The sequence below is a fragment of the Hemiscyllium ocellatum genome, chromosome 20 (genome assembly GCF_020745735.1).
Source record: "Hemiscyllium ocellatum isolate sHemOce1 chromosome 20, sHemOce1.pat.X.cur, whole genome shotgun sequence".
Taxonomy (NCBI): Eukaryota; Metazoa; Chordata; class Chondrichthyes; order Orectolobiformes; family Hemiscylliidae; genus Hemiscyllium; species Hemiscyllium ocellatum.
The window spans coordinates 62955453-62974143 of NC_083420.1; the positions used below are offsets into that span (position 1 = coordinate 62955453).

General features: G+C 44.9%; 1 long non-coding RNA gene across 1 annotated transcript in view; it reads left to right on the forward strand.

Annotated features, from left to right (window-relative positions):
* Positions 1 to 2154: 2154 nt before the first annotated feature.
* Positions 2155 to 18691, forward strand: part of LOC132825280 (uncharacterized) — a 30751-nt gene continuing 14214 nt past the window's right edge. The window contains exon 1 of the long non-coding RNA XR_009645768.1: positions 2155 to 2209. This is a non-coding gene — a long non-coding RNA (uncharacterized LOC132825280). The remainder of the gene's footprint in view (positions 2210 to 18691) is intronic.

The window sequence follows — 18691 nt, forward strand, 5'->3', positions numbered from 1 at the left end:
TGCAGTCATCAATGTTGCGGCAGAAGACATGGGGAGTGGTGCCATTGTAATACGGAAGATGGACTGTTCTACATAGCCAACAAAGAGACAGGCATAGCTGGGGTCCTAACGGGTGCCCATGGCTACCTCTTTGGTCTGGAGGAAGTGGTAGGATTTGAAGGAAAAATAGTTCAGAGTGAGGACAAGTTCAGCAAAACGAATGAAGTATCGGTGGAAGGATACTGTTGTGGACATCAGGAGAGGAAGAAACGGAGGGCTTGGAAGTCCTGGTCATCATGGATGGAGGTGCAGAGTGATTAGATATCCATTGTGAAGATGAGGCGTTGGAGACCAGGGAAAAGGAAGTCTTGGAGGAGTGGAGGGTGGGGGTGGTGTCTCGAATGAATGTGGGTAGTTCCTGGATTGGGGGATAGGACAATACCGAGGTAGGTAGACATGAGTTCGTGGAGTAGGAGCATGCTGAGACAGTGGGTCGGCCAGGGTGATCAGGCTTGTGGATCTTGGGAAGGAGGTAGAACCGGGCAGTGGGGGATCCCGGACTATGAGGTTGGAAGCTGTGGGTGGGAGATCTCCTGCTGAGGTGATGAGGTTCTGTATGCCCTGGGAGATGACGGTTTGGTGATGGGAGGTGGGTCATGGTAGTGGGGGCGGTAGGAGGAGGTGTCTTTGAGTTGGCATCATAGCTTCAGCGGTGTAGTGGTCAGTGCACCAGACTACCTCTGCACCCCCTTTATCTGCTGGTTTGATGGTGAGGTCGGGATTGGAGCAGAGGAATTGGAGGGCTGCACGTTGTGAGGGTGAGTGGTTGGAGTGGGGGAGGGGGTAAATAGGTTGAGGCGGTTAATGTCTCGGTGGAAGTTGAAAATGAAGAGATCGCAGGCAGGTAATAGGCCAGCTTGGGGTGTCCTGGTGGATGGAGTGTATTGGAAGCCGGAAAATGGGTCCTCAGAAAATAGGCGGGAGTGTTCATTTTAAAGGTAAGCTCTGAGGCAGAGGCAGTGGAAGAAGTTTTCGATGTCACGGCATGTATTAAATTCATTGATGTGTGGATGGAGGGGGATAAAGATGAGGCCTTTGCTGAGGACTGATAATTTGTCCTCCGTGAGGGGAGGTCGGGGGGATGGTGAAAACTCGGCAGGAGTGGGAGCTGGCACCAGGTGCAGGTGTGGAGCTGGGAGAGGGGACGGTGCCTGGAACTGGAGTGGGTGTGGTGTTGGGGGGATGAGGATGGAGTCATGAGCAGGGGTGGTGTTCCCCTCAGGGTTCTGGTGGCGGGGATGGTGACGGTGGAACCTGGGGATGGTGTCAGCAGAATGCAGGTGAGTGGCGTTGGTGGGGACAGAAGTGGTGGCAAACACGGCAGTGGGGGAGCGTGGAAGTCGCTGAGTGTGTGACATCAGCGATGATGTGAGGGGCGGAAGTGATGTCACTTGTGGTGTATGAGGAATTGTGAGGGGCAGAAATGGCATTGACTTTATTTTTTAGCAATAATTTCCTGTCACAAATCTATTTGACAATGTTGTATTTTAATTAAACTCTGTCCCTTACTGTTTCTTTTTTTTGGTCTTCATCTACATCTCCATGGTGTTCCAATATTTCAAGAACTTTCTCTTTGGTCCTGGGAATTTCCATTAACCTGAGACCTGTCGCCCTCCTCATCTGTGTCCGTTTATAGCACAGTACATAATCCTGGTACCAGAGGAGCATATCACAATAAAATAGCTCAGTCTTCCCTGAGTTCTGGGAGCAGTGCTCACTGGTCAGAACTACTTCTGATGATACCATTGTGTGATCCTGACACCTTCCAGCACTCTGCTGATATCACTCACTCAGTCTCTCTCCATGTGATATCCCTCACTGTGTGGGTCTAATTGCTGCCTCTGTCAGTGTCTCTCGCTCTTGCAGCTACTCCAGATCCTGAGCTAACAGCATTCTCCTCTCCAGGGGGAAGCAACTGCACAGGCCATGGATGGAGACTGGGATTTTCCAGATATCTGTGGGACTCAGTGCCATTCTCTATGAGTACCCTTCATTGCATTAGTCTCATTTCCAATTCTGTCTACTTCTCTGTCTCCTGTAGGTATTCCTGATGTCCCTGACTCGGCAGAATTCCCAATTTCTGTCCCATCCATCATCACATTGAAGACGGTTGGTCAGCCAGAGAGAGATGGAGAGTGAGATCTGGAGCCTTCAGTAAATCCTGTAGCCAGTAAGATCACTCACACAGTAAACAGGGAGGAGTTAGTGGACTTTAATTCAGAACCTGAGGGCATGATGCAGGAACAATGCTGGGCAAGGAACAAGAGAAAAATCTCAGGCTTCATTATCACCATCTTGTCTGTAAATTCATCTGTTCCACAGAACCCTCCCTACGTCTGTCACTTTCTCCTCTGTCTGTTTCGTAGATACCACTTCCCCTATCTCTATCAGCCCCTACAATCCTGCTTATCCCTGTAAGCTCCTCCAACCAGTACAACTCTCCAAGTCTCTGCCTTTGCCTTTAATCCCGGGTTCTGTCACATCTCTCCTTACCTGTGAAAAACAACTCTTCAGTTCCTTAAGCCATCCTTGTCAGTGTAGTCCTTTCCAGACCTGAAAAACCTCCCTGTCTTTGTGACTTTTTTGAACTCCTGCTACCTTCATGATCTCAGTAACCTTCCCGTCACAACAACAAAATAACTCTGTACCTTAGTAACCTCCTCCAGCTGTTAGACTCCTCCTTGTCTCTGGGCACAAAGCAGGGTGACCCTGCTTCTCTCATAAATTAGTTTCTGCAGTTCTAATGATGACTATGAACTCTTCCTGTCTCTAAAATGCACTCAGTCTCTGTAACCTCTGCTGGTCCCGATTCATGTAATTTCCTTCAGTAACTACAAATCTTTATACCTTTAATCTCCTCCAGACGCGACCACACAGTTTATTTCTATAACCTCCATGAGTGATAGAGTCACAGAGATGTACATCACGGAAACAGACCCTTCGCTCCAACCCATCCATGCCGAGCAGATATCCCAACCCAATCTAGTCCCAACTGCCAGCATCCGGCCCATATCCCTCCAAACCCTTCCCATTCATATACCCATCCAAATGCCTCTTAAATGTTGTAATTGTACTATCCTCAACCACATCCTCTGGCAGCTCGTTCCATACACGTACCACCCTCTGCGTGAAAAAATTCCCCTTTAGTTGTCTTTTATACCTTTCCCTTCTTAAACTAAATCTATGCCCTCTAGTTCTGAGCTCCCTGACCCCAGGGAAAAGACTTTGTCTATTTATCCTATCCTATCCATGCCCCTCATAATTTTGTAAACATCTGTAAGGTCACCCCTCAGCCTCCGAAGCTCCAGGGATAACCGCCCCAGCCTGTTCAGCCTTTCCCTGTAGGTCAAATCCTCCAACCCTGGCAACATCCTTGTAAATCTTTTCTGAACCCTTTCAGGTTTCACAACATCTTTCTGATATGAAGGAGACCAGAATTGCACAAAATATTCCAACAGTGGCCTAACCATTATCCTGTACAGCCACAACATGACATCCCAACTCCTGTACTCAATCCTCTGACCAATAAAGGAAAGCATACTAAATGCCGCCTTCACTATCCTATCTACCTGCGACTCTACTTTCAAGGAACTGTGAACTTGCACTCCAAGGTCTCTTTGTTGAGCAACACTCCCTAGGACCTTACCATTAAGTGTATAAGTCCTGCGAAGATTTGCTTTTCCAAAATGCAGCACATCGCATTTATCTGAATTAAACTCCATCTGCCAGATAGCCCATTGTCCCATCTGGTCCAGATCCTGTTGTAACCTTCTTCGCTGTCCACTCCACCTCCAATTTTGGTGTCATCTGTCAACTTACTAACTGTACCTCTTATGCTCGCATACAAATCATTTATGGAAATGACAAAAAGTAGAGGGTCCAGCACTGATCCTTGTGGCACTCCAGTCTGAAAAACAACCCTCCACTCTCTGTCTTTTACCTTTGAGCCAGTTCTGTATCGAAATGGCTAGTTTAGATTACTTACAGTGTGGAAACATCTTTGGACTGTGGGAGGAAACCGGAGCACCCGGAGGAAACCCACGCAGACACGGAGAGAACGTGCAAACTCCACACAGTCAGTCGCCTGAGGCGGGAATTGAACCCAGGTCCCTGGCGCTGTGAGGCAGCAGTGCTAACCGCTGTGCCGCCCGACAGTTCTCCCTGTCTTCCATGAGTTCTAACCTTGCTAATCAGTCTCCCATAAGGAACATTGTCGAATGCCTCACTGACGTCAATATAGATCACATCTATCACTCTGCACTCCTCAATCTTCCTTGTTACTTCTTCAAAAAACTCAATCAAGTTTGTGAGACATGATTTCCCATGCACAAAGCCATGTTAACTATCCCTAATCAGTCCTTGCCTTTCCAAATACATGTACATCCTGTTCCTCAGGATTCCCTCCAACAACTTGCCCACCACTGAGTTCAGGCTCACCGGTCTGTAGTTCCCTGGCTTGTCTTTACCCCCCCCCTTCTTAAACAGTGGCACCACTTTTGCCAACCTCCAGTCTTCTGGCACCTCACCTGTGACTCTTGATACAAATATCTCAGCAAGAGGCCCAGCAATCACTTCTATAGATTCCCACCGAGTTCTTGCGTACAGCTGATTAGTTCTTTGGTATTTATACACCTTCAACCATTTCAAGACATCCAGCACTTCCTCCTCTGTAAACTGGACTTTTTGCAAGATGTCACCATCTATTTCCCTAAAGTCTATATCTTCCATTTGCTTTTTCACAGTAAATACTGATGCAAAATATTCATTTAGTATCTCCACCATTTTCTGTGGCTCCACAAAAAGGTCACCTTGCTGATCTTTGTGGGGCCGTATTCTCTCCCTAGTTACCCTGTTTTCCTTAATATATTTGTAAAATCCATTTGCATTATCCTTAATTCTATTTGTCAGACCTATCTCATGTCCGCGTTTTGCCCTCCTGATTTCCCTCTTAAGTATACCCCTACGTTCTTTACACTCTTCTAAGGATTCACTCGATCTCTCTTCTCTGTACCTGACATATGCTTCCTTCTTTTTCCTAACCAAACCCTCAATTTCTTCAGTCATCCAGTATTCTCTATACCTACCAGCCTTCCCTTTCATCCTCACAGGAATATACTTTCTCTGGACTCTTGTTATCTCATTTCTGAAGGCTTCCCATTTTCCAGCCGTCCCTTTACCTGCGAACATTTGCCTCCAATCAGCTTTCAAAAGTTCTTGCCTAATTCCTTTCTCCAATTTAGAACATCAACTCTTAGATCTGGTCTACCCTTTACCATCACTATTTTAAAACAAATAGAATTATGATCGCTGGCCCCAAAGTGCTCCCCCACTGACACCTCACTCACCTGCCCTGCCTTATTTCCTAAGAGAAGGTCAAGTTTTGCACCTTCTCTAGTAGGTACATCCACATACTGAATCAGAAAATTGTCTTGTACACACTTAAGAAATTCATCTCCATCTAAACCTTTAACACTATGGCAGTCCCAGTCAATGTTTGGAACGTTAAAATCCCCGCCCATACCTCCCCTATTATTCTTACAGATAGCTGAGATCTCCCTACAGGTTTGTTTGGTAATTTCCCTCTGAGTATTGGGGGGGACTGTAATACAATCACAATAAAGTGATCATCCCTTTCTTATTTCTCAGTTCCACTCAAATAACGTACCTGGATGTATTTCTGGGAATATCCTCCCTCACCACAGCTTTAAAGCTATCCCTTATCAAAAATAACACTCCCCTTTCTCTCTTGCCTCCCTTTCTATCCTTCCTGTAGCATTTGTATCCTGGAACATTAATCTGCCAGTCCTGCCCGTCCCTGAGCCATGTTTCTGTAATTGCTATGAGATCCCAGTCCCATGTTCCTAACCATGCCCTGAGTTCATCTGCCTTCCCTGTTCGGCCCCTTGCATTGAAATAAATGCAGCTTAATTTATCAGTCCTATATTGTCCCTGCCTGCCCTGACTGTTTGACTCACTTCTGTTCTCAGCAGTATCCGTCTCATATCAAGTTCCCAAAATCCTCCCTGTGATTGTTACCACGTCCCATCCCTGCATTCATCCAAATCCCTGTAAAGTCCTCCCATTTCTAAAACCTTCCCTGTATCTGTCAGCTGTTCCATCTACCACAACCCTCCCTATCTCTGTAAGACAGTTTCATCACACAATGATCTCTCTCTCGCTCTCTCTCGCTCTCGCTCTCTCTGTTCGTTCGACAACCCTGGGCAGAGCCCTTCCATTAACTGTGTTAGTTCTCCATGGTTTGTCTTAACAAAATCCAACACCTGAATTAAATTCCACCTTTCTTTCCTTGGTCCACTGGCCCAGTTGGTCGAGATCCCCTTTTATAACTGTATTTACTGCCCACTACGCCATTAATTTGATCATCAACAAACTATCGCACAATCACTCTTATATTTTGAACGAAATCGTTTATGTAGATGATGCACATCAGTGGACCCAGCCCTGATCCTTTCTTCAATAATGGAATAAAACCATATTCTTGTCATAGAGCCATGCCACACGGAAACTGACCCTTCGGCTGATACCCACCATAATCTCAAACTCAACTCTTCCCAGCTGCCTGTTGCTGGCCCATATCACACCAACCCTTCCCGAGTCACCTGTGTATCCAAATATCTTTTAAATGTTGCAATTGTACTCACATCAACCCCTTTCTCAGGAAGTTCATTCCACACTCAAACCACCCTCTGTGTAGCAAATTGCCTCATATCTTTTTTTTTGAACATCTCTCTCCTCTAACCTTGAAAATGTGGCCCCTCCTCCTGAGACTCCCCCATCCTGAGGAAAAAGCAACTACCATTAAATTGATCTATATACCTCATTTGTTCATAAACCTTTATAGCATCACGTCTCAACCTCCAGGCTCCAGTGAAAAAAGACTCCGCTATACAGCCATTTTGCAGAACCCAAGCCTTCCATACCCAGCAATATCCTGGTAAATCCCTTCTGAATCCCCTGCAGCTTAATAATATCCTCCCTATAACTGGGCGATCAGAACTGGACAGAGAATTGCAGAACAGACCTCACCAATGTCTGTGCAATCTCAACATGACGTCCCGAATCCTACACTCAATAGGCTGAGCAATAGTCAGGCATGCAAAGCACTGTCTTATCCATCCTGTGATGTGAGCTTCAAGAATTCTCTACCTGAACCCGGAGGTCCCTCTGCTCTAAAACACTAATCGAGGGCCGAACATTAATTATATAGGCTCTACCCTTGTTTGTTTTACAAAATGCATTGCCCTGTATTTATTCAGATTGAATTTGATCTCTAGTTATTCGGCCCATTCACTCCCTTCATCAAGATCCCTTTGTAATCTCAGAAAACCTCCTTCACTGTCCATGATGCCACCTTCCAGCCTGCCAGCCCATCACACATGGCTGTCAGTAGTACACATACCTTTGCTAGGGGCTCCACAATTACTTCACTAGCATCCCACAGTGTCCTGTGATACACTTAATCAGGTTCTGGGACTTGCCATAGCTTTGTGTTTTAAAACCTCCAGCACCACCTCTTTTCAAGTCATAGAGATATACAGCATAGAAACAGACCCTTTGGTCCCCAACTCGTCCAGGCTTACCAGAAGATCTAAATAAATCCATTCCCTTTTCCAGCATTTGGCCCATATACGTCTACACCCTTACTATTCAGATGCCCATCCAGATACCTTTTAAATGTTGTAATTGTATCAGTCTCCATTACTTTCTCTCTCAGCTCATTCCATACACACATCACTATGTGTGTGAAGAAGCTGTCCCTTCAGTCCCTCTGTAAACCATTCACCTCTAACCTTAAACGTATGCCCTCTAGTTTTGGACTCCCCAACTTCTGGGAAAAGGCCTTGAATGCTTACCCTATCCATACCGCTCATGTTCATATAAACCTCTATAAGGTCATCCCTCAGTCTCCGATTCTCCAGTGACAGTAACCCCAGCTTATTCAGCAACAACCCAGGCAATATCTTGTCAATCTTTTCTGAGCACGTTCTAGTTTCACAACATCCTTCCTATAGCAGGGAGACTGGAATTGAAGAGAACTCCAAATGTGGTCTAACGTATTACTCTTGTTCCCTGAGTTCCCCAGTCTTTGTCCACAGTAAGTTCTGGAGTGAAAAAATTGTTTAGCATCTTAGCAAATATCCTGCAGTCTCATACATCGATGGCCTCATTGATCTTTAATGGATACTATTTTGTTCTGAGTTACTTATGCACTCTTAATGTACTGATACAATCACTTTTGGATTCCCCTTTCCTTCTCTGCTGAAGCTATTTCATTTAGCCTTTCTCCATTCCTGTTTTCTACTCAAAGTATATTCCTACAGCCCCTGTATATCCTCAGGGATTCCCTTGATCCAGCTGGCTATACCTGACATGTGCCCCCTTTTCCTTGACCAGACCCTTAATAGACAGCCAGTGTTTCGGAATGCTGTCAGCAATGAGCTGCACACAAACAGGAACATCTGGCGCTAATCGATTAGTTTATCTCACTTTTAAAATATTCTCACTTGCCAAACCTCCTTTCCCTGTCAATAATTCCCTTCCCCAATCACATTTTGAAAGTTCCTGGCTAATACGATCAAGATTGGTCAGGCTCCATTTTATAACTTGCACTTGTGGATCAGGCCTGTCCTTTTCCAAAGTTGTTTTCAAACTACTAGAACTGTGGTCACTTTGGCAAAATGCTTTCCCACTCACATCTCAGTCGCTTTCCCTACCTTGATTCCCAAAGGAAGGTCAGGTTTTGCCCCTTTATCTTTTCAGGCCGTTTACATATTGATTGGGAGTTTTCTGGAACCCAATTACCAAATTCCTCCCTTGCAAACGCTGAACATTGGCAGTCCCAGTCTAGGTTTCGAAAGTTCATAACCGTACCATTAGCAGCCCTATTATTATGGTTGATATTTAAGATGTCCTGATATATTTGTCCCTCAGTCTGCCACGGATTATTCGGGGTCACCAGTCAGATGTATCAAAGTGATGACCCATTCTTATTTCTCAGTTCCACTAACACAGCTTCACTGGGCGATCCCACAGGAATATCCTCTCTAAGTACTACTGTGATGATTCATGCAATCAAAACCCACCACCACACATCCTCTCTTGCCTCCCCTTCCTGTAGCATCTCTACCTTGAAGCAATGAACTGCCAGTCCTGCCCCTCCCTCAGCTGTGTTTCTGTAATAACTATCATATCCCAGTCCCATGTTCCAATTCATGCCTTGAGTTCATCTTCCTTAGCTGTCAGGCCCCTTGGATTGAAATAAATACAGTTTAATAATCGGTTTCCCCCATTCGCTGCGATGTTCTTGCCTGCCTTGTCTGCTGAAATTACTGTCTTTAACTCGTGTACCGGCATCAATCTTGTTCCTGGCCTGAAGTCTATTTAAGGTCCAACACTGTGCCAGTGTAGGTTATATCCTCTCAAGCATCTCTAGCAATTCACCCCTCCAGGATGTGGGTCCCCCTCCCGCTCCCAGTTGAGGTGCCTTTCCCACCCTGTCTCCCTGTGCTGACAACTTCAGGGATCTATGGACTTGTCCACCATGGTCCCTGTATTCCTCAGTACTCCACAAGGTCCTACCATTCATTATGTCTGTCCTTCGCTTATAGATTACTTACAGTGTCGAAACAGGCCCTTCAGCCCAACAAGTCCACACCGACCCGCCGAAGCGCAACCCACCCATACATTTTACCCCTTACCTAACACTATGGGCAATTTAGCATGGCCAATTCACCTGACCCGCACATCTTTGGACTGTGGGAGGAAACCGGAGCACCCAGAGGAAACCCATGCAGACACGGGGAGAACGTGCAAACTCCACACAATCAGTCTCCTGAGTTGGGAATTGAACCCAGGTCTCAGGCGCTGTGAGACAACAGTGCTAACCACTGTGCCACCGTGCCGCCCACTTATCGTACCTCCCTCAGAGTATTACCTCACTTCGATCAGAACTAAACTCTGCTTAGATTATCATCTGATCGACATCGGACAGCAGATGGAGACCATTCTCCTCACTGTGAACAACACCCTCACCTTTCATATCATCTGCAAACCTACTAATGATACCTTCTGCTTTCACATCCGAATTATTAATGTTCAATGGTTCCTGCACAGATCCCTGTGGTACACTCGCTGGTGAAAGTATTCTATCCACCAATTTTGCATCCAATTTACCAACCTTCCTTGGAACCCAGTCCTTTTGGACCAGCCTTCCATTTTGCATCTTGTTTAAGGACTTAGTCAAGTCCACGTAAACCACATCACCTGCACTGCCCTCATCAATATACTTCAGCACAACTTCAACAAAACTGAACTGAATTCCTCAAACAGTATCTTCCTCTGGCAAATCCTTGATAACTAAACGAGGTTGATCCTTACCTTTGCAAGTGTCGATTCATTCTCACAATTCATTCCAATAATTTCCCTCCCCCTGCTGTCAGACTATCTGCTCTGTAATTACCTGGCCTGTCCCTGCTGCCCTTCCAGAACAAAGGAACCACATTAGCGATCCTCCAGTCATTCAGCACTTCACCTGAGTCCAGCAAAGTGTTATATATATCCACCAGGGCCCCAACAATCTCTGGGTAATTAGCAGGGGGGGCAAAGAATGCTGGTCCGGGCAGTGACACCCACATCCCATGGATGAATAAATAAAAATACATATTCCCTCCCTACCTCTGCAAACCCCTCCAGCTGCAGCAATTCGTATTGGCTTTGTAACACCGTTCAGGCCCTGACCACTCTCTGTAACGCTCTCACTACCTCCAGCACCTTCAACTCTCCATGTTCGTATCGTGTCAATAAACCTTGACAACGATTCCCCTTCCCATTGCCCTCCTGTGAGTAGAGCCATTTCAATCTCTTTAAAACTTACTCTAAAACTCTCTCACTTCAGGATTTTAAGTATTTTGTGGTGATCTTCTCAGCCTCATAATCTAATATGATCCATTTTGTCCTGCGTGAGGGACTGGTGGGGATTTCTTGCTGAGGTTTTGTCTGTTTCAGTGGAATGTCCTTTTGCTGAGTGTTTTACACTGTTCCTTCAAATGTTTTCCACTGTTCATTTCCAGATACCCATATTTCAGTCTGTTTGGTGTGTTTACCTTGGTCAGTTCTCCTCTCAAACCCATGTAATTGACCATTTTTATTTCTAGTTGTAGCTTGTCCTTTTTGTGATTTACTTTAAAACTTTATATTTCTTTAAACTGCACTTTATAACAATTTCCTTGAGGATCTCTCCAGGTGACATAACTCATTCACTAAGATTTATCACACAACAGTCACTCTGAGACAGTTACGTCCCTCGCCACTTGCACAATGTGTTATTCTAAGAAACACTGAAAAAAATTCTCTGAACTCCTCTTCTCATATCACTGTTGTCAGTGTGATTGTCCCAGACTTTGCGAATATTGACGTTTCACTAATGTTCACCATTCATTTATTAAAAATTCCAATGAATTCACATTTATTGCAGTGACGAGCCATGAAATGCTGTTCGGTGTTCTAAAACTGTTCTGCTTGTGTCCTTGGCAAGTAGTAGCCAGAATTTACATTCAAACTGACTCAACTTTATGATCTGATGCCAAATACTTTCTCTGTAATGCCTTTCTTACCCATTATTGTTAGCGTCGTCCATTTTGCTTGAATTTGCACAAGGTTGTGAACCATTGAATATTTATGTCCACGTTTTGTTCACCCTGTAACCGCATCTCCCTGGTGTCTAAATCTCTTTTATCTCTGTTTCACAAATCCATCTACCTTGTTGCAGAGACTTTGTCCATTAATAAAAAACATAATTTACTCGTTCCCACAATTTCCTGTCACAAATAGTTTTGCTGATCTACAGTTTTAGTTAAACTTTGTCCCATCCTGTTCCTTTCTGTTGTCTTCGGTCACATTCCCACGCTGCTCTGATGCTTCACGTTTCCTCTTTGGATTTGGAAAGCTCCTTTCACCTGAAGCCTGTCCCTGCATCCTCTCTGTCAGTTTAAAGCCCTGTCCATAAACCTACCGACGTGATTGGCCAGGACATTGTTCCACTGGAACTGTGTTGGGACCAATCTGAATGGATTTTTTTTTAATTAGGTATGGGATGTGGGTGTCTCTGGCTGACCAGCCTTTATTGCCCATCCCTTGCTGCCCTTGAGCTAAGCAGCTGGCTCACCCATTTCAGAGGGTCATTGAGAGGTAAACACTTTGCTGTGCGTATGTCGTGCAGACCACATGAGAGTGAACTGTTGTCTTTCTCTGAAGGTCAAGTGTTTGGATTTTTATCAATACTTATTTATGGATTGTTAATTCCAATTTTCAAAACATATATTCATTTAAAATTCCACATGATGAGAAGTGAGAAAGAAGAAAGGGGGTGGTCACTTTGTTGGGACTGTATTGTAGACTGTTATAGACCCAACAGATAACAGAGGAGCAGATGTGTAGAGAGATTGCAGATAATTATAGGAATAATAGAGGAGTGCAGGCTGGAGATTTTAATGTTCCCTGTATTGACTGGGCCACCTGGAGTATAAAAGACCTGGACGGAGTGCAATTTTTCAAATGTGTCCGAGGAAGGTTCGTACATCAATATGCAGAGGGCCCTACTCTACTCAGGCAGTTGCAACACTGGACCTTCCACCCCCCCCCCCCCTCAGAAGATGAGGTTGGGAAGTGATTGAAGTGTCATTCAGAGAGCACATTGGGTCCAGTGCCCACAACTGTCTTCGTTTTAACATAGTTATCTAGGAAGATCAGCAGATCCACAGACTGAAGAGGAAAACTGGAACAGGACCAGGTTTGGGGCTATTCTTCAAGATCTGGCCAGCGTCAATGCTGTGGATTTAAAATTGCACAATGCCCAGTTATAATCCAACCCACTTTGGAAGCGCTGGTGATCACTGTAACAGATGAAAGGCTTAAACTAAATTTGTTTGATATTATATTCCATGACCCTGCCATCCTGCTGCTATAAATTCTGTACCTTAGGATTGTGCTCCACAACCAGCTGATGAAGGAGCAGTACTCTGAAAGCTAGTGCTTTCTAATGAACTAGTTGGACAGGAACCGAGTGTCGGGTGATTTCTAACTTTGTACACCCCCAGTCCGACACTAGCACCTCCATATTATGATTCTAATAGATTGGGTGAGTCTGTTTGAAGGAAAAGGAACAACTGGCAAATGGGAGACTTTTCAAAGTGTGATCTCAAGAATCCCGGGTCATATGCCCCATTGGGATAAAGGGAAAAACTGGCAGGGTTAGGGATCCTTGGCTGATTAGGCATAATAAGGCTCTGGTCTTGAAATGAAGACTGCATGCATTGGTTTTAAGCTTTCCATATCTACATAAACTCTTCTATTCTTAACGACACGATCAATCTGTGGAGACCCTACAATCCTCTCAGTCCCTGTAACACCCCCAATCAGCAGAAGTCATTCCAATGCCTGTGATTCTTCCGATCCAGTTCCTACAAGACCCACTATCTGTGTGATATCGTTTCACAGCTTCCTGAATCCTCCTCCTGCCATTGCAATCAAAACCATGTTTATGTAAAATCCACCAGTGGTTAAACCTCCCCGACTCTGTAACCTCTTGCAGTCCTAACAAAACACCTGAACTGTGAAACATTTCATTTTGCAACAATCCTCCCTCCCTCCCTCCTCAAATGCGTTCATTACCATGTAACCTCACAATTACTGAATCCTCCTTTTGGCACTGCAACCCTCCGAATTCTGCAAATCCTCCTGTCCTGATATCCCTCCCTATCTCTGTAACCCCCACCACCATCCAGTGCCCTTATGGGGAACATGGCAGAGGAGGGAAAATTTGTAGAGCCCGGGCCATGTTACGGAGGTAGAATCCTGGGAATTATAGATTTGGTCTAATGTCTGTGGTGTGCAGATTATTGGAGAGGACTCTGACAGACAGAATTTATGACTACTTGGAAAACCATAGTTCAATTTTAGACAGTCAGCACGGGTTTGTGAGGGGCAGGTCATGCCTAACGAATCTTACTGAATTCTTTGAAGATATGACAGAATATGTTGAAGCTCATACAGAAAATAAGGAGGCATGGGATACAGGGAAATCTGTCTGTCTGGATACAGGATTGGATGGCCCAGAGAAGACAGAGGGTGTCAGCAGATGGACAGTATTGAGCCTGGAGCTCAGTGACCAGTGGTGTTCTGTAACAGTCGGCTCTGGGACTCTGCTGTCTGTGATTTTTATAAATGACCTGAATGTGGATGTTGGAGAGTGGGTTAGTAAGTTTGCCAATCTGGTGGAGTGGTGGGTAATGTGGAGGGTTGTTGTAGGTTGCAATGGGACATTGACAGGAGGTGAGCTGGGCTAGAAATGGCAAATGGAGTTCAATCTGGAAAAGTGTGAAATGATTCATTCTTGAAGGTGGAATTTGAATACAGAATGCAGAGTGAAAGACAGAATGCTTGGCAGTGTGGAGGATCAGAGATTAAGGGGTCCATGTTCATAGGTCCCTCAAAGTCGCCACGCACGTTGATAGGGTTGCTAAAAAAAGCATATGTTGTGTTGGCTTTTCTTAGCGAGGGGAGAGAGTTTAAGAACAGTAGGGTTTTACTGCATGTTTAAAGCATCCTGGTGAGACCACACTTGGCATATTGTGTTCAGTTCTGGTCCCGTCTTTACAGGAAGGATGCGCAAGTTTTAGAGAGTGTACACAGGAGATTTACCAGGATGCTGCCTGGAATGGAGGGCATTTCTTATGAAGATAGTTTGAGGGAGCTAAGGCTTTTCTCATTGGCTTGAAGAAAGGGGTGGGCCAAGGTGGTAGAGGTGAACAAGCTGAGGAGAGGCACAGAGAGAGTGAATAGTGAGAGGCTTTTTCTCCTATGGCATAAATGGCTATTACAAGGGGATGTAATTTTAAGGTGAATGGAGGATGGATAAAAGGATAGAGAATGGTAGGTGGTTGGAATGTACTGACTATGGTGGTGGTAAAATTAGATATTTTCTGGACATTTAATAGACTCTTGGATAAGCACATGGATAATGGCAAAATGAAGCTTATGGAAGTCAGTTTGATCTTACAGTCGGATAAAATATAGGCATGGCATCATGGACGAAGGGTCTTGAGCTGAACTGTTCTGTGTTCTGTTTGGTAAACTGGGTAATAAGCTCAGATCAGTGTAAAAGGATATGGCATTCAGGAAGAGCTAGTCAACTCGATACAAAATTGGGCTTGATGGTCAGAGACAGAGGGTGATAGGAGACATGTTGTTTTTCTGACTGGAGACATGTGACCAGCGGTGTAGTGGGTCCCCTGTTGTTCGTCATTTGGGTAAATGGTTTCCTGGTAAGTAAGGTTTTTGGGTGATACTGAAATTGGTGGTAAACTGGACAGTGAAGAAGGTTATCTGTGATACAACAGGATGAACAGTACTGCTGGGATAGTGGGCTGAAGAATAACAGATGGAGTTTAATTAGATAAATGTGAAGTGTTACATTTTGGTGAAACAAACCAGGGTGGGCCCTGTACAGCTAATGTTCGAGCCCTGGGTAGTGTTGTCAGTCAGTGACCCAGGGATGCAGGTACACAGTTCTTTAAAAGTTGCATCACAGGCAGACAGGCTGATGAAGCAGGCGTTTGTGATGGTTACCTTCATTGGGCAGGGCATTGAGAGTAGGAGTTGGGATGTCATGGTGTATCTGTACAAGACATTGGCGAGGCCACCATAAATGCATTGCTGATCAGTAGGAAGAACTCATCAGGTTCACTTCCCTGCTTTAGGGAAGGACAACAAATATTCTCACCTGGTCTGGCCAACATTTGACTCCAGACCCACAGCAATATGGCTGACTCTGAGCTGCCCTCTGGGTAATTAGGAGTGGGGTCAAAGAATGCAAGTCCAGGCAGTGACACCCACATCCCATAAATGAATAAATAAAAATACATATGTCCCTCCCTACCTCTGCAAACCCGTCCAGCTGCAACAATCCGGACTTAGTTTGAAACACACTTCAGGCCCTGACCACTCTCTGTAACACTCTCACCACCTCCAGCACCTTCACCTCTCCCTGTTCCTGTTGTGACATTATACCCTCACAGGGATTCCTCTGCCAACTGCCCTCCTCTTGCTAGCAGACCCTTTACAACTCCTTTAAAACTTACTCCTCAAGCACTCTCACACTTGAGGATTTTAAGTACTTTTTGGTGATCTTCTCAGCCTCATAATCTAATGTGATCCATTTTGTCCTGAGTGAGGGGCCGGTGGGGATTTCTTGCCGAGTTTTTGTCTGTTTCAGTGGAATATCCTTTTGTTGAGTGATTTATACTGTTCCTTCAAATGTTTACCACTGTTCATTTACGCACACACTTGTTTCAGTCTGTTTAGCCTGTTTACCTTGGTCAGTTCTCTTCTCAAACTCATGCAATTGGCAATTTTTGTTTTAAGTTGTAGCTTGTCCTTTCTGTGATTCACTTTAAAACTTTATATTTCTTTAAAATGCACTTTATCACAATTTCCCAGAGGATCTCTCCAGGTGGCATTACTCATTCACTAAGTTTCATCACACAATGGTCGATCTGACATAGTTACATCCCTAGCCAGTTGCACAATGTGTTATTTAAAGAAACACTGAAAAAATTCTCCGAACTTCCCTTCCAATATCACTGTTGTCAGTGTGATTGTCAAGATTATACAAATTTTGAATTTTCACTGAATTGTCATTATGCCTTTATTAAAAATTCCAGTGAGTTACTGTGTAATGCAGTGATGAGCAAGGGAATGCTGTTCAGTGGCCTAAAACTGTTCTGCTGCTTGTGTCCTTGGCAAGTAGTAGCCAGAATTTACATTCAGACTGACTTTATTTCATGATCTGCGGCCAAATGCTTTCTCTGTAATGCCTTTGTTATCAATTATTGTTAACGTTGTCGACTTTGCCTGAGTTTGCACAAGGGGAGGCTATATTGGATTTGGTTCTAGGTAATGAACCAGGCCAGGTGTTGGACTTGGAGGTAGGTGAGCACTTCGGGGACAGTGACCACAACTCGGTGACTTTTACTTTAGTGATGGAGAGGGATAATCGTGTGCCGCAGGGCAAGAGCTATAGCTGGGGGCAGGGAAATTATGATGCAGTGAGGCATGACTTAGGATGTGTGGATTGGAAAAACAGGCTTCAAGAGAAGAACACTAATGAGATGTGGGGAGTGTTCAAGGAGCAGCTACTGCGTGTCCTCGATAGGTATGTACCAGTCAGGCATGGTGTAAAGGGCCTTGTGAGGCAGCCGTGGTTTAGTAAGGAATTGGAGTCCCTTGTGAAAGGGAAGAAGGCGGCATATGTAAAGATGAGGCGTGAAGGTTCAGTAGGGGCGATTGAGAGTTATAAGGTAGCCAGGAAGGAGCTAAAGAGGGAGTTAAGAAAAGCGAGAAGGGGACATGAAAAGTCTTTAGCTGGTAGGATTAGGGAAAACCCAAAGGCTTTCTATAGGTATGTCAAGAATAAAAGGATGACTAGGGTAGGTATCGGTCCAGTCAAGGATAGTAGTGGGAAGTTGTGTGTGGAGACGGAGGAGATTGGAGAGACATTAAATCAGTACTTTTCATCAGTATTCACTCAGGAACAGGACACTGTTGCTGATGTGAATATGGAATCACAAATAATTAGAATGGATGCCCTGGAAATATGCAGGGAAGAGGTTTTGGGAATATTGGAAAGGATGAATATAGATAAGTCTCCTGGGCCTGATGGCATTTACCCCAGGATCCTATGGGAAGCTAGGGAGGAGATAGCAGAGCCATTGGCCTGGATTTTTATGTCATCGTTGTCAACAGGAATAGTACCAGAGGACTGGAGGATAGCGAATGTGGTCCCATTGTTCAAGAAAGGGAGTAGGGATAGCCCTAGCAACTATAGGCCAGTGAGTCTGACTTCAGTGGTGGGCAAAGTCTTAGAGAGAATGGTAAGGGATAAGATTTATGAACATCTGGGTAGGAATAACGTGATCAGGGATAGCCAGCATGGTTTTGTGAAGGGCAGGTCGTGCCTCACAAACCTTATTGAGTTCTTTGAGAAGGTGACCAAGGAAGTGGATGAGGGTAAAGCAGTAGATGTTGTGTATATGGATTTTAGTAAGGCGTTCGATAAGGTTCCCCATGGTAGGCTAATGCTAAAACTTCGGAGGTATGGCATTGAGGATACATTAGAGGTTTGGATTAGGAATTGGCTGGCTGGAAGGAGACAGAGGGTAGTAGTTGATGGATTATGTTCATCTTGGAGCGCAGTTACTAGCGGTGTACCACAAGGATCTGTTTTGGGACCATTGCTTTTTGTTATCTTTATAAATGATCTAGAGGAAGGACTTGAAAGCTGGGTAAGCAAGTTTGCGGATGACACAAAAGTCGGTGGAGTTGTGGATAGTGAGGAAGGAAGTGGTAGGTTACAGCGGGATATAGATAAGTTGCAGAGCTGGGCGGAAATGTGGCAAATGGAATTCAATGTAGCTAAGTGCGAAGTCGTTCACTTTGGTAGGAATAACAAGATGATGGATTACTGGGCTAATGGTAGGCTACTTGGTAGTGTGGATGAGCAGAGGGATCTTGGTGTCCATGTACACAGATCTCTGAAAGTTGCCACCCAGGTAAATAGTGCTGTGAGGAAGGCATA